Raw genomic sequence first — 11,834 nt, 5'->3', positions numbered from 1 at the left:
AATCAAGACATGTTAAGTTTTAAAACTAGCTTATTTTAAATTTATTTTCTCAACACCACAATTAGGCCATTTGAATCAAGACATGTTAAGTTTTAAAACTAGCTTATTTTAAATTTATTTTCTTAACACCAGCCAAAAGCTAGTCAGTGAAGTATTTTATTTAAACAGATGATGCAAAAAGGAATCTATCAAAAAAGTGTGTTTTAACTAGAGAAACAAGTTTAGGATGAATGAATCTGCCCAAGTGGCAGACTCATTCATTCAACTGCAAGACCAATGTTGGTATATTGTTTAGCTTCACTGGAATAGCCGGCACTGTGGTTTTCTAATGAGCACAGCAGAGTAGAGCTAACAACAAGTCATGCCATGGTTCATGCTGTCTTCGACAGCACGCATGGTTTTTGGCCAATTAGAGTGTTTTCTGTGAAGAAATGAAATTCATTCTGATCTTTTTTGTCTTTTATTTTCTAACAGCACACACACTACACCCTCCCTATAATCATGCGTGCATATGTTTAAATAGAGTTTTGCTTGTATGCTTGTGGAGAAAGTTAGTCTGCATTATCCAAACAAATATGAAAGTTCATCCAACCATGCAAATTTGCATGTGTTGGTCATTTTCCCGTCTGTGTCTCCTGCTTGACATTTAGGCCAACTGGAAATTGAAAAATGCATGTGTGTAAAGTTGTTTTTTTGTGATTAAAAGTGTCAGAGAATGTAAAAAAAAATACCATCATGATCATGCTTCCTGGCTCATACAAACGTGTTCAAGAACAAATTTTTATCGTTGTCGGAGCAAGGAACAAGAATAAATGTCTCTTATCTCTTTTCAAAAACTGTTATGCAACGGACAGCACTGTTGCAACTAGGCAACAATCGAAGGAAAGGAATTGCTTGCTGAAAACCAAGAATATCTTACTGTCACACTACTTTCAACCAGTCGAATGCAGTTTATCTCCAGTTTTTACTGTTGATCCACGTTTTTCTTAGCCAAGGTCAGACAGTTGTGCAGAGAATAATTTGCAGATTTTAAACCCCCTAATGTGAATTCTGAACCTGTTACACAGACATCGGTATGAAAGGGGTTGTTCTTTTTGTTCCATTATGTGTGTTTTCCGGCCTCTGAGGGACATACAAAAGCAGTAAAAAATCCTGGCATGTACTCAGATGTACAGCTAATACATTTATTGTGCTATGAACACAGTGGAGACCATAAGCATCAAGACACAGCACTCCAGCAACACTGAGGATTTACACAGTCTGAATTCGGTAACCCCAGACTAGACTCGTAATTAAGTACAGAACTAAATCAATAATACAGTCACATTTTCTGCTTATGCTTCTGCATTACAGTATTTAAAATGGGCCAGGAAAACAATATTACAACGCCTGACTGACATTTTGCATGAAACATGTTCTTATCAGAGCTCCACGACATTTTGTTTAAATTACAATCACAAATTGTTGCCTGGATGCAATATGGAGAAAGCCTTTATATTTTATGTACCAAGTATTTACACTTTATGAATAATATCTTCTGCCAACTGGATGTGCGCTCATTACCCATGATGCCCACACTTTATACTTGTCGGCCCACTTTATTAGGTACACCAGTTCAATCCCTTTTTAACACAAACAGTAAATCAGCCAGTCACTTGGCAGCGGCTCAGTATATTCAGTGGTCTAGCTGTGGTGAATATGAATTATTGAAGTTCAAACCCAACATCAGAAAGGGGATGAAATGACTTCTAAGATACTTTAAATGAAGCTTTATTGTTGGGTATCGGACATGCTGGTCTGAGTATTGAAGTACTGGGATTTGCACTTTTCACTCTGGTTTACAGAGAATGGTCTCCAAAAGAAAAAAAATAAAATAAAATAAAACAAGTTCTGCTGTTACTTTGTGATGCTAAAATCTCTGACTAATCCTTCTGACACCTTCTTGAGTCTATGCCATGAAGAGACTAGTAAGTTGTATCTAATGAAGTGGACAGTTAGAGTAGATTTTAGTGGCTTAAATGCTGAAGCTCTTGGAAGGTGGCCGGGGCAGATGATGACGGAAAAGAGAGAGAAGGGTGGATAAAATGTGGGTTAAATTGCAACTGATAATTAACATTTGTGCTAATCTTTCCTAATGTTGATCAGCTCTAAATATCTTATTTTATTCATTCATGCTATCAGAAATTTCTGACAAAATTTTTGAACCACAGTTAGAAGCTGGAAAGCTCCCATAAAGTTTCCTGATAGTTTCTGTATGCTAATATGGGATAAACTAACAGACAGACAATGGACTGAAAAGAGGAACAGATGGAAAGCCCAATATGTCCTGCCTCTGACCAAAGCTGTTGCTGGTAGGGATGCATAAAAAAGCACACCTCACAGGCAGCTCATCTTTGCTTTGAAGCCTTTTCCCTCAATAGCTTATTGTATCATTGGTTTTCATGTTAAGTAATCCCGTGACAATTATTACAGGGCCTTCAGGTGTTCGACTAGAACAGGAAGTCACTCTTGAATGATCCACCTCAATTAGTTTGAATGTATAAATAGACTCTGTGTGTCTTTTCACATGCATATAACCAGGGTTCATCATGTTCGCAAATGCCCCACTATGGAAGAATGATCATTGTTTTTCACCACCAGGATCTTCAGAGTTCATATCTCTGCACTCACAAACATTTTCCCAGACTTGGCTGAATAAAAAGGCTATCTTTTCTGTTGTTTGTGGAACGTTAATCTGGCAATGCCAGTCTGGCTCACAGTCACAGTCCATTTAAGAAGCACAGCAGCCACCCTCCAACATGGCCATAAATCATGACAGATCCAAACTCCACTTCATATTATAATCAGCAAGTTGTTGTCACTTGCAGATTTGAGAAAAACAAGAAGGAAACATGTAATAAGATGAACTGACCGGTTGATTTTTACAGTGCCAATGTCAGTGTTTTAATGTTCTTAAAAAGAAAAAACTAAAAACTTTCCTTTTATTCCAGTAAACAACCGCTTCAGTTTAGATTTTCATGGTAAGCCTCACATTTTTTAGCTGTTACCACCAATGTAGCCCAGTCAACAGTGTTGATACAAAAAATATATATATAAAAAAATAATAATGTAGACTGAAGCTGTTTTTCAGACTCGGGTTATAATGTTTTTCGATTGATGACAATCGTCACACACTGGCCACATCTGAAAGACGGGAAAAAATACACGTTTTTCCTCCTACATATGTTATAGCCACACATTTCAATATTACCTTAAAGACCAACACAAAGTAGCACATAATAATCAAGAGGAAAGAAATCATAGAGAAACTTTTTTTCTCATTTAAAAAACAAAACTAGGGCAATTGTGGTTTGGATTTTTATTCAGCTCTTTTTGTGTCATTGCTATCTAGAACCACATTTTGCTACAATCACAGATTTAAGTATTTTGGGTTTTCTCTTCAATTGCTTTGTAGACCTAGAAATTTACATCACTGATTGAGCATCAGTTTTCAAGTCTTGCAGCAGATTCTGAATTTCTCTTTGGTAAACATTCAGTTGAAGCTCTGGCTGCATGTTGAGATGGTGTTTTGTTTTTTTCTATGAAACCTCTCTGCCCAAACACAAAGCTGGAAGTTATCTAACAGAATTGAAAGATAAAGGTCACATTTTTATGGCAGCCCTAAATGGACCTCCATCCATCCTCATAAACTGTCCAGTTTTTCTGTTCCTGCTGGAGAAAATCATTCCTCCAGCAAGAGTAATTATTCCTAAAGCGTAATTACTTTTTTTGTTTCTTTTAATAGCTTGGAAATGTTCATGTTTTTGTGCAGTATTAATGTCCATCCACACATTTATTGTTGATGTGGTCAGATTTAAATTTTTTCTCTTTTCTTTTAATTTGAAAAGCATATTGATCTTACACACCACAATTATGGACAATGTTGTGTTGGTCTATCACATAAATACAATTCTAATATACATACATTCAAATTATAAGGGTGAAAAATCATAAGGAAGGTTAAGCAGATGAACGGTGTAGCTTCACCACTAATTTTTAGGTAGTTGTTTTGGCACCTGGAATTTTTCAACTTGACATTTAACAGTTTGCCAAATATGGAACTGCTGATAACCACAAGAAGGCTGTAATGTTTGAATGAGTCTTTTAACCTGAGGTCTTTTATGTGCTTCTTTTGTACTGTATCCCATTTACATCCAATTTGAACCAATTCATTTCAACTCGGTCTAATGCAATGCAATCAGACATCAATTGAACTCAAACTTAATGAATGTCTCAACCAAATTACACACATCTTAATTGAATGAATGAATTTTATTAGTACGAGTTTCAGGGATTGCACTTTTGGAGCTCCGTTGTTTTTTTGTGTGTTTTTTGTTTTTTTTTAGACTTTCTACCGTTTAGGTTGCTGCGGGGAGACTATTAAAATCATTCCTTATGAAACATAATTCACACTGTATCCTACTGACATGCTTTGACAACTGTGTTCTCACAATTGCTTGTCTCACCCAGAGGCTGTTTCATACAAGTGTGACACAAACACAAATTATCAAGAGACAGCTGACTTCAAGACTTCCTATTTACCAGCCCTCTCTGCTTCATGACCCAAATAGTGTCCCCAAATTCTTCTTGCCCCAGCAGCTAGAGTTTTTGCAAGCTGTCATGTTAATAATAAATACTACCAAGTAGATCAATAGTTAATTTTACAAAAACATTTTAGGCCTGGTTTTATTTTCATCATTCACTCTTACCGTTTCTGTCAAACAAGCGTACATACTATCATCAGTAGGACACTGATACAGAATTGGTTACATTTAAATTTTAACCTTGTAAAACATTGTTAAAAATATAGTCTAAACATAAATGGCAATGTGATTATGATATTTTAGCATTTTAGAAATATATTTAGACTTCTTTCAAAGTCACCAAATATAGAAACAGGTCATCATCTTGACCTGAAATGTAACATCCAGGAAGGTGAAATAAGCCAGTTTTAAGGAGAATTTCTAAGTAGATCAATAATTGAGCATGGTTGATTTTATTTTCTGAAATATAGCGAGTTATTCCTGAAAGCCTTTTTGAAAAGCCACAAACTGTCTTAATGTTTAAAGTATCAAACATAAATTAATCTCCATTGGTCAATTATTTGTTTGTTTTTTTTTTCTTGATTACAGGTAGATAATCTTGAAAATAACTTTTCTAAAAGGAAATAATGTTTTGAGTCACCAACACTAAAGCGTAAAGGCATCATCCTATACGCATGACGACATAGAACTGGTAACATCTAAAGTGTCTCACTTTAACCACATATGTTTCTAAAAATATATATATATATTAAATGGAAAAATATCAAATGGATATGTGGCTGTTTGTTGGCAACACAGAAAAAGAATGGAATGGATGTTATGAAGATAATTTATTAAAGGAATGTTTCTGAGCTCTGTGGAAGTAAACAAAGACAGGAAAGAATGGATTTCTCCTCACCAACCACAAACAGTCTCTTTGTTGGAAACATTTGTTTTGTCCCAGGATTGTGAAACAACAGGATTTAAAGGATGGACCAACTCGCACCTGAGGGAAGAGAACACAACAGTGCTGGTCAAAGCGAAAGTAGACTGCTTGAGCATGGACACAAGAGCAATTGTGGGTGTTGTTTGTGAGGATAAATTTTACACAGACCAGAAGTTGCGTGATAGAAAGTGTCCTGGGAAAAATGTGTTGACAGCTCTATTAATCAATTCAGTTACATGATCACAAGTGATACACAGACTCACAAGCTTGGAAAAAGTAAAGCTTGCGCAATCATTGCCTCACTAATAGACAGCAGGCTATCCTGATGACAGCTGTTTGGAGAAACATGCTGGCCTGTGCACATTAAAGTATAAATGTTGGTTAGAGCAGGAATAGAAATTACAGTGTTTAAATTACTTCAGATGACAGTTTCTGTCACAATTGCTATTATAATCTTGTGACAAGACTTGCGTAACACAAGGTTCGACCTTCCAAGTTAACATTAGCACTTTTTTACTGCTTACAGCTCTCGGTTCTTGGTTGCCTTTATCTTATTTTCTTTCTTTTACACGTTTTAAAAAAAAGTTTTTATTTTTTGTCATTGAAATTAATAATGTGAGTTGCAAGCCTAAAAAACATTGAACAAAAACTCAAAAAAAAAAAAGATTATACATTATCAATTAATAAAAGTTAATGTTTATTAAACTAGGGTTACATATATTTTCATCCCCAAATTGCTATATTTGCGGGCTGTTTTCCAGATGGACCCAAGCAGATGGCTGAAGCTTCCAGTCATGTGATGTAATGAGAGAAGGTTGCAGAGAGAAATCCCAGAAGGAGGAGATGGTGATGCATTTTAAATGTGTCATCATGGTGGGAGAGACCATCGACTTACTGGTGTTTCTTTTCCTCATTCTCATTTTATGTCACAGCTGAAACGACACTTCAGTATCTGTGTTTTATATGTGTGCGTGTCTGTGTACACCAGTGCATCATCCCGCTGGGCCGAGGACATAGGAGCATTTCTGTGTACTATATCTGCACCATTGGAGCCAAAAACCAACTGATTTTTTCTTTCCAAAACTGTCTAAAATCACTTTGTTTTGTGTGAGACTGAGGTCAAACAATCAGGCCAACAGATGTTTGTTTTTTATTCACTTGTATGATCTTTGCTTGTTAATTTAAGAAATTGGGAGCACCCCGTTAAGGTTTTCAACAAGGACTGTGCTCAGATTCTAATTTTGTATTGAGGACAGCTATAAAAATTCTTGGTCATGCGGACTGACAGTTGGAGGTCGATAAAACAAACGTGTGAGAGAAAGATGCCAGACAAGAAATAAATGGAAAAAGATGTTAAATAATAGAAGTTGACATGTTCTCTACAAGTCCAAATTTAAGAGGCATAAATAGTTTGATTAAAGTACAAAAGTTGTCCAGTAAATAACATTTATCCTAAATTTAAAGCCTCCAGCTTACAGTCGGACTACTTTCTGACACTGACCTATGGTCATGAGATATTAGTCATTACCATAAAAAATAGATCTCAGATACAAATGTTAGCAGAGCTCAGTTTTGTAGGAGTCAGAGATAAGATTGTCAGTTCCTTCCTCTGGGTGGAGCTTAGAGGAGAGTTCCTGCTCTCCAGAGCTGGAATGACATCCCAGGGAAGATCTGGAGATTGGAACTTGTTGGAGGGACAATATATCACTTCTTCTAAGTTCTTTTGTGGAACATTTCAAGGAATTACATTTATTTAGAGCAGGTTATTATTACATGAGTAAACAGGCTGATAGGTCAACTCAGCAAACTAAGCTCAGAGTAACTCTCAGAAAATTGCTAAAAAGGTGACGGGCATATTTGCTTTAAAAAAAACCCACTCACATTAAAACTTTCTACAGTTGCGGCAGTGAATTTCTTGCGTGATTTAAGTTTAATCTTGTCTGAAGTCATTAATGGAACCAATTCATGAAATTAAATGGTCTGAACTAGTTGTCTTGGCATTCAGCTGCTGAAGGACAGCTCACACTCCCATCAAAAAGATGTTGTCAAATATCAACACAATAAGCCGCTGCTGTAATTGTTTTTTGTTTTGCCATATTTGTATGGAGCACCGATCCTTTTGATTCAATGACTTCAAAGACTGAAAGGCTTCCTCTCAAGTACATCAACCTCTTTTTTGTTCTTTTCTTTTATATCTGCTTCAATGTGTGCCTTATGGGCCCATAATATAAAATAGGTCTTTTATATTGTGCACTATCCTCTTCATATTATGTTAAAGTACTCTGGGAATTTTAGCAAAAGCTGATGACAAAGAAGCCTACCTAGACATTCCTAACAATTGGATAAAAATACTTAAGCGCAAAACCAAGTAAATGAATGAAAGCCTACAGAAACAGTGAGAGCTTTGAATGTTGTGATTTCAACACAGTTAGTACTTATGTTCATAACATTTAATGACAGCACTAGATAAAGGAATGTGTTAATTTTGATCCCTCTCACTCCACTTACATGCATTCCTTCTTCCTTTTATATTACTTTAGCAAATACAATGTTCTCACGCATTACCATGGAAGCTACCGTGTATGTCCTAGTGGCTTGGTTAACTTCAGAACGACATGTAATTAACAGGATTGTTTTGGTGGCAGCTGCAAGCCGAATCTCTGTCCACAGCATCATAAAATGCTCCATCAGGACTCCCTGCTATCACAAATCAATGCAGAACGAAGCTTTAACATTGACTGTGAAGGTGTTAGGTATACATAATGAGGCTGTGCTTCATCAATGGCAATATCCATTTTTCTAAGCCAATATTGTAAAAAGGATATATTTGAAAGTAAACAGTAAATATTGTCTCAGGTCTGAAAATTGTCAGCTTTGTCTTTGAGGGACTGCCAATTATTTTGTTCTGTCTTTTTAACATTCTGTTACCACACTGCACAGCTGGAGATGCCAAACTGGTTTGTCGCTGCAGGAGAGTTGAATCAAAAGGTGAAACAGTGTTAACACCTTTATTCTTAGTTTGGTTTGCAGGCTGAACCTTGTGGTACTCCACAAGTAATTATATCATAAATATGATCTCAACTAACACAATGGGTTCAAGCTTTTGTAAGATAATATCGTGGTTGATAATACAGTGCTGTATGAAATGCAGTACTGAGTCAAGACAAGTATGGACACACCCCATTATCTCAGTTTATGAGAAGATCATGAGTGACTTTCAGCTCATCTATTTATGTGATGTGATAAGCTGAGCTCTGATTAACAACTATTTTATCCAATAATTCAGGTAAAAGTGGAGGAGTACAGAGACGTTCATAAAAATACTCGAGCAATACTCCTTTAATGTGCCTCTGTACTAAGTTTCACAAATGTTTTTTGCAACAAACCCATAAAGAAACAACAAATAAAATATAATAAAGAAACTGAAATGATGTTCTTTGAGTGAGAACTGTCTCAAAATATCCAAAACACAAGTTCAAATGAACTCGGCAGTCCTTCAGCTAGCTCCTCAGCTAGCTCACACATGTGTAGAAGAAGTCCGTTAGCATTAGCTCCAATTAGCCTTCAGAACATGTCCCGTTTTTTTGTCCACAATAACAATCACAAAATGAACTATGTGACTCATTAGTTGACATTCGATTTAAGAACCTTTTTGACTCTTCAAAAGAACCAATATATGTGTATAAAGACATATTTCTTCTCAACCTGTGGTATGATAAATACGAGACAAACACGTTGAGCTTCCTTCACATTCAACTGTAAGATTTATTCTTCTTGTGTGCTCAATCTTCTATGCCTCCATTGCGGCAGCGCCCCTTAGCGGTGTTGTTTAGAATTGCACGGACTAACTGATATAACACTAAAGAACTTATTACAACGAGAAATTAAAAATGCAAAATGAAAAACTATGTTGGGGTGCCTATTTTCTTAAATATTGTTTTTATTTACCTATAACTTGTTTTTCCACCCCTTTCCCCTTTAACTTTGGCACCTTTTAAAAACAAAAAACCTTGCCAATTCAACAGAAAACAACAAAAAAGTTTACTTCTGCACAAACACAAAGACTTTTGTTTCACAGTTTATTTCTGCCTAAGGAAAGGACAAATAGAGCCAAAAAGGAAGACTGTGAGAAAAAAAAAACTAACAAAGTTACAGAGTTCTGAATTTGAAGTAAACATTGAGTTCATAATGTTCCTTATAAGGTTTCTTCCTGCTGCATTGCAGGTGCGAAAGTTAAGGCACGTGTTAACTGGCCTTCAGCTGTTGAGACTCATTTCCGATAAAGGAACCTTGATTTGCCACAATGAGACTGACTGATGTTCTGCCAGGTAAAGTATAAGGAGAGGAATTTTTGAGGAAGTATTTCTGCCTTTGCAGTTTAGCCCTGACATAAACATTTGAAGTGAAAGAAACTGCTTTCTAGATTAATTGAAATTGATAAATAGGCAGAGAATAATCAATAGCATAATGCTGTATGCCCATGTCCTCACCCACCCTCAGGTTTGACCAGCCTTTTTCTATTTCATGCAGAAAAAGTCAATGCTTCTATCCATTTTGCTTTACAAAAAAGGATAGAAACTTTGATTTACAGTTTTCATTTTCCAAAGAAAGGAAAAACTGATAGTTGCAGCAGTCAATACTGTAATCATACTAGTATGTTCACGAATAAAATTCAGATGTGTGTACATGTGAGTAAGACAAGGGAATTTTATTTGCATAGCATATGTCAGCAACAGGGCCTGGGGCGTAGGGATGTAACTACTTCTAAAAGACAATATTGCAATGTGATTCATGTAATTCACCTCCCTGATGTTCATGACAAATAAAAATCTTTAAAAATATGAATATTAAAACGGTTAAGACATTATCATCGACACAATCTGAACTGTAAGTGTGTCACAAGTGATGAGAGTAAATATATACTCTGACTTAAGTGAGTATAAAAAAATACGGCAGGTCAAACACTGGGTAATAAAATAAACATATCTGGATGAAGATATTCAGTCACTGACAACTTTATTAGGTAAGTGTCTCTGATAAAAGTAGAAGCTGATTTATAGAAATGTCCATCTCTTTATGGTCATGTTGTACCAGTCTGTGGTTGACTATTTCATGAAGCTCAAATCAGTACAAGCCCAGTACTTTGTATGGCAGATACAGTGGTCAGCTCTAGTCTCTTGCGGGAGGGAGGTCCCTGGCTTGGACTCTTTCTGCTTCTGAATGTGAATTTCTCCAGGTCCACTGGCCTCTTCCCAGAGTCCAAAACATGACAGTTAGGTTAGCTGTCTAAATTGCCCTTAGGTATGATTTTGTGACCACTGGATATTAGCACCAGCCTTCTATGACCCTACACAGATAAGCAGTTATAGATAATGGATGCACTGATATGATGCAGGAACATTTTTCTCCCCTTTATTTCAGAATGCATCGGTTTAGGGTTCAAACATCCTCTGATGTTTTCTATTATTCTTTTTTCAGCTCATTGCTATAATTATCTGTTCCTCTAGTCATTTTCTGGCTCACTTCCTCTTCGTATTGCATCAGAGTCACTTTCCTTATTGCTTCCCTCGTGCAATTTCGTCCAACTTCAAATATCACCCTTCCCCTTCCTCCAAATCTCCTTTACACTTCAAAGACCTATGTAATCTTGCCACACACATTCTCTCCTTTCAGAAATCAAGTATGCTTAAATACTTCACTCTTTGAGCATCAAATGTGCTGGAAATAATAATAACCACAAAGACTTATTTCAGCTCAAATAACTGTGTCAGGAAGCAAATCGGATGGAACTGTGTTTTTGCTGTTGTTCATCATTAATATTTTGAGCTGTATTGCTAAAAATGTATATTTTTGAACTATGCACACTGGAATTCATGGAGAAAGTTGACTCTAGATGGGGGAAAGCAGAATATTTCACATATGAAGCAATGAGTTTGTCCAGGATTTAAAATTTAGACATTCTGTCTAAGAGACAGAAGTGCTAACTGCACCAGAATGCCATATGCTTTTTGTCATGCATTAAAATGCAACAACAAAAAGTGGAATCACTAAAGGTATTAAAGGATCTCAAGTGCTGTTTTTCTAAAATAGAATATTCTAGAGGATATTTTATATTGTTTCTCTTTTTTGTTTTATTTAAGAATCATTAAAGGGTTTTTCACAGTTAATTCTATGTTACTCCGTAGGTTGTTTTTTTTTTTGCACCTGTTCCTCAGTGGCAACTCATTCCCCAAACGAAATGAAACAACCTGTGAAATCCTGTGAAATGCCTAAACACCTGGTATTACCATCTCAGCATTTGTTCAAAGCAAAACAGGACTAATCAG

The 11,834-nt window shown here is 36.1% G+C and overlaps 1 long non-coding RNA gene across 1 annotated transcript in view; it reads right to left on the bottom strand.

Moving 5' to 3' along the window:
- Positions 1-9,295, bottom strand: part of LOC103141468 (uncharacterized) — an 11,627-nt gene extending 2,332 nt beyond the window's left edge. Inside the window, exons 1-2 of the long non-coding RNA XR_476584.2 lie at positions 9,214-9,295; positions 5,482-5,568 (exon numbers count right to left, since the gene is read on the bottom strand). This is a non-coding gene — a long non-coding RNA (uncharacterized LOC103141468). The remainder of the gene's footprint in view (positions 1-5,481; positions 5,569-9,213) is intronic.
- Between the last annotated feature and the right edge of the window lie 2,539 nt (positions 9,296-11,834).

The sequence above is a fragment of the Poecilia formosa genome, unplaced genomic scaffold, assembly GCF_000485575.1.
Source record: "Poecilia formosa unplaced genomic scaffold, Poecilia_formosa-5.1.2 Scaffold84, whole genome shotgun sequence".
NCBI lineage: Eukaryota > Metazoa > Chordata > Actinopteri > Cyprinodontiformes > Poeciliidae > Poecilia > Poecilia formosa.
Note: the sequence above shows the minus strand (reverse complement) of the source record. Positions and strands in the feature narration are given on the sequence as shown.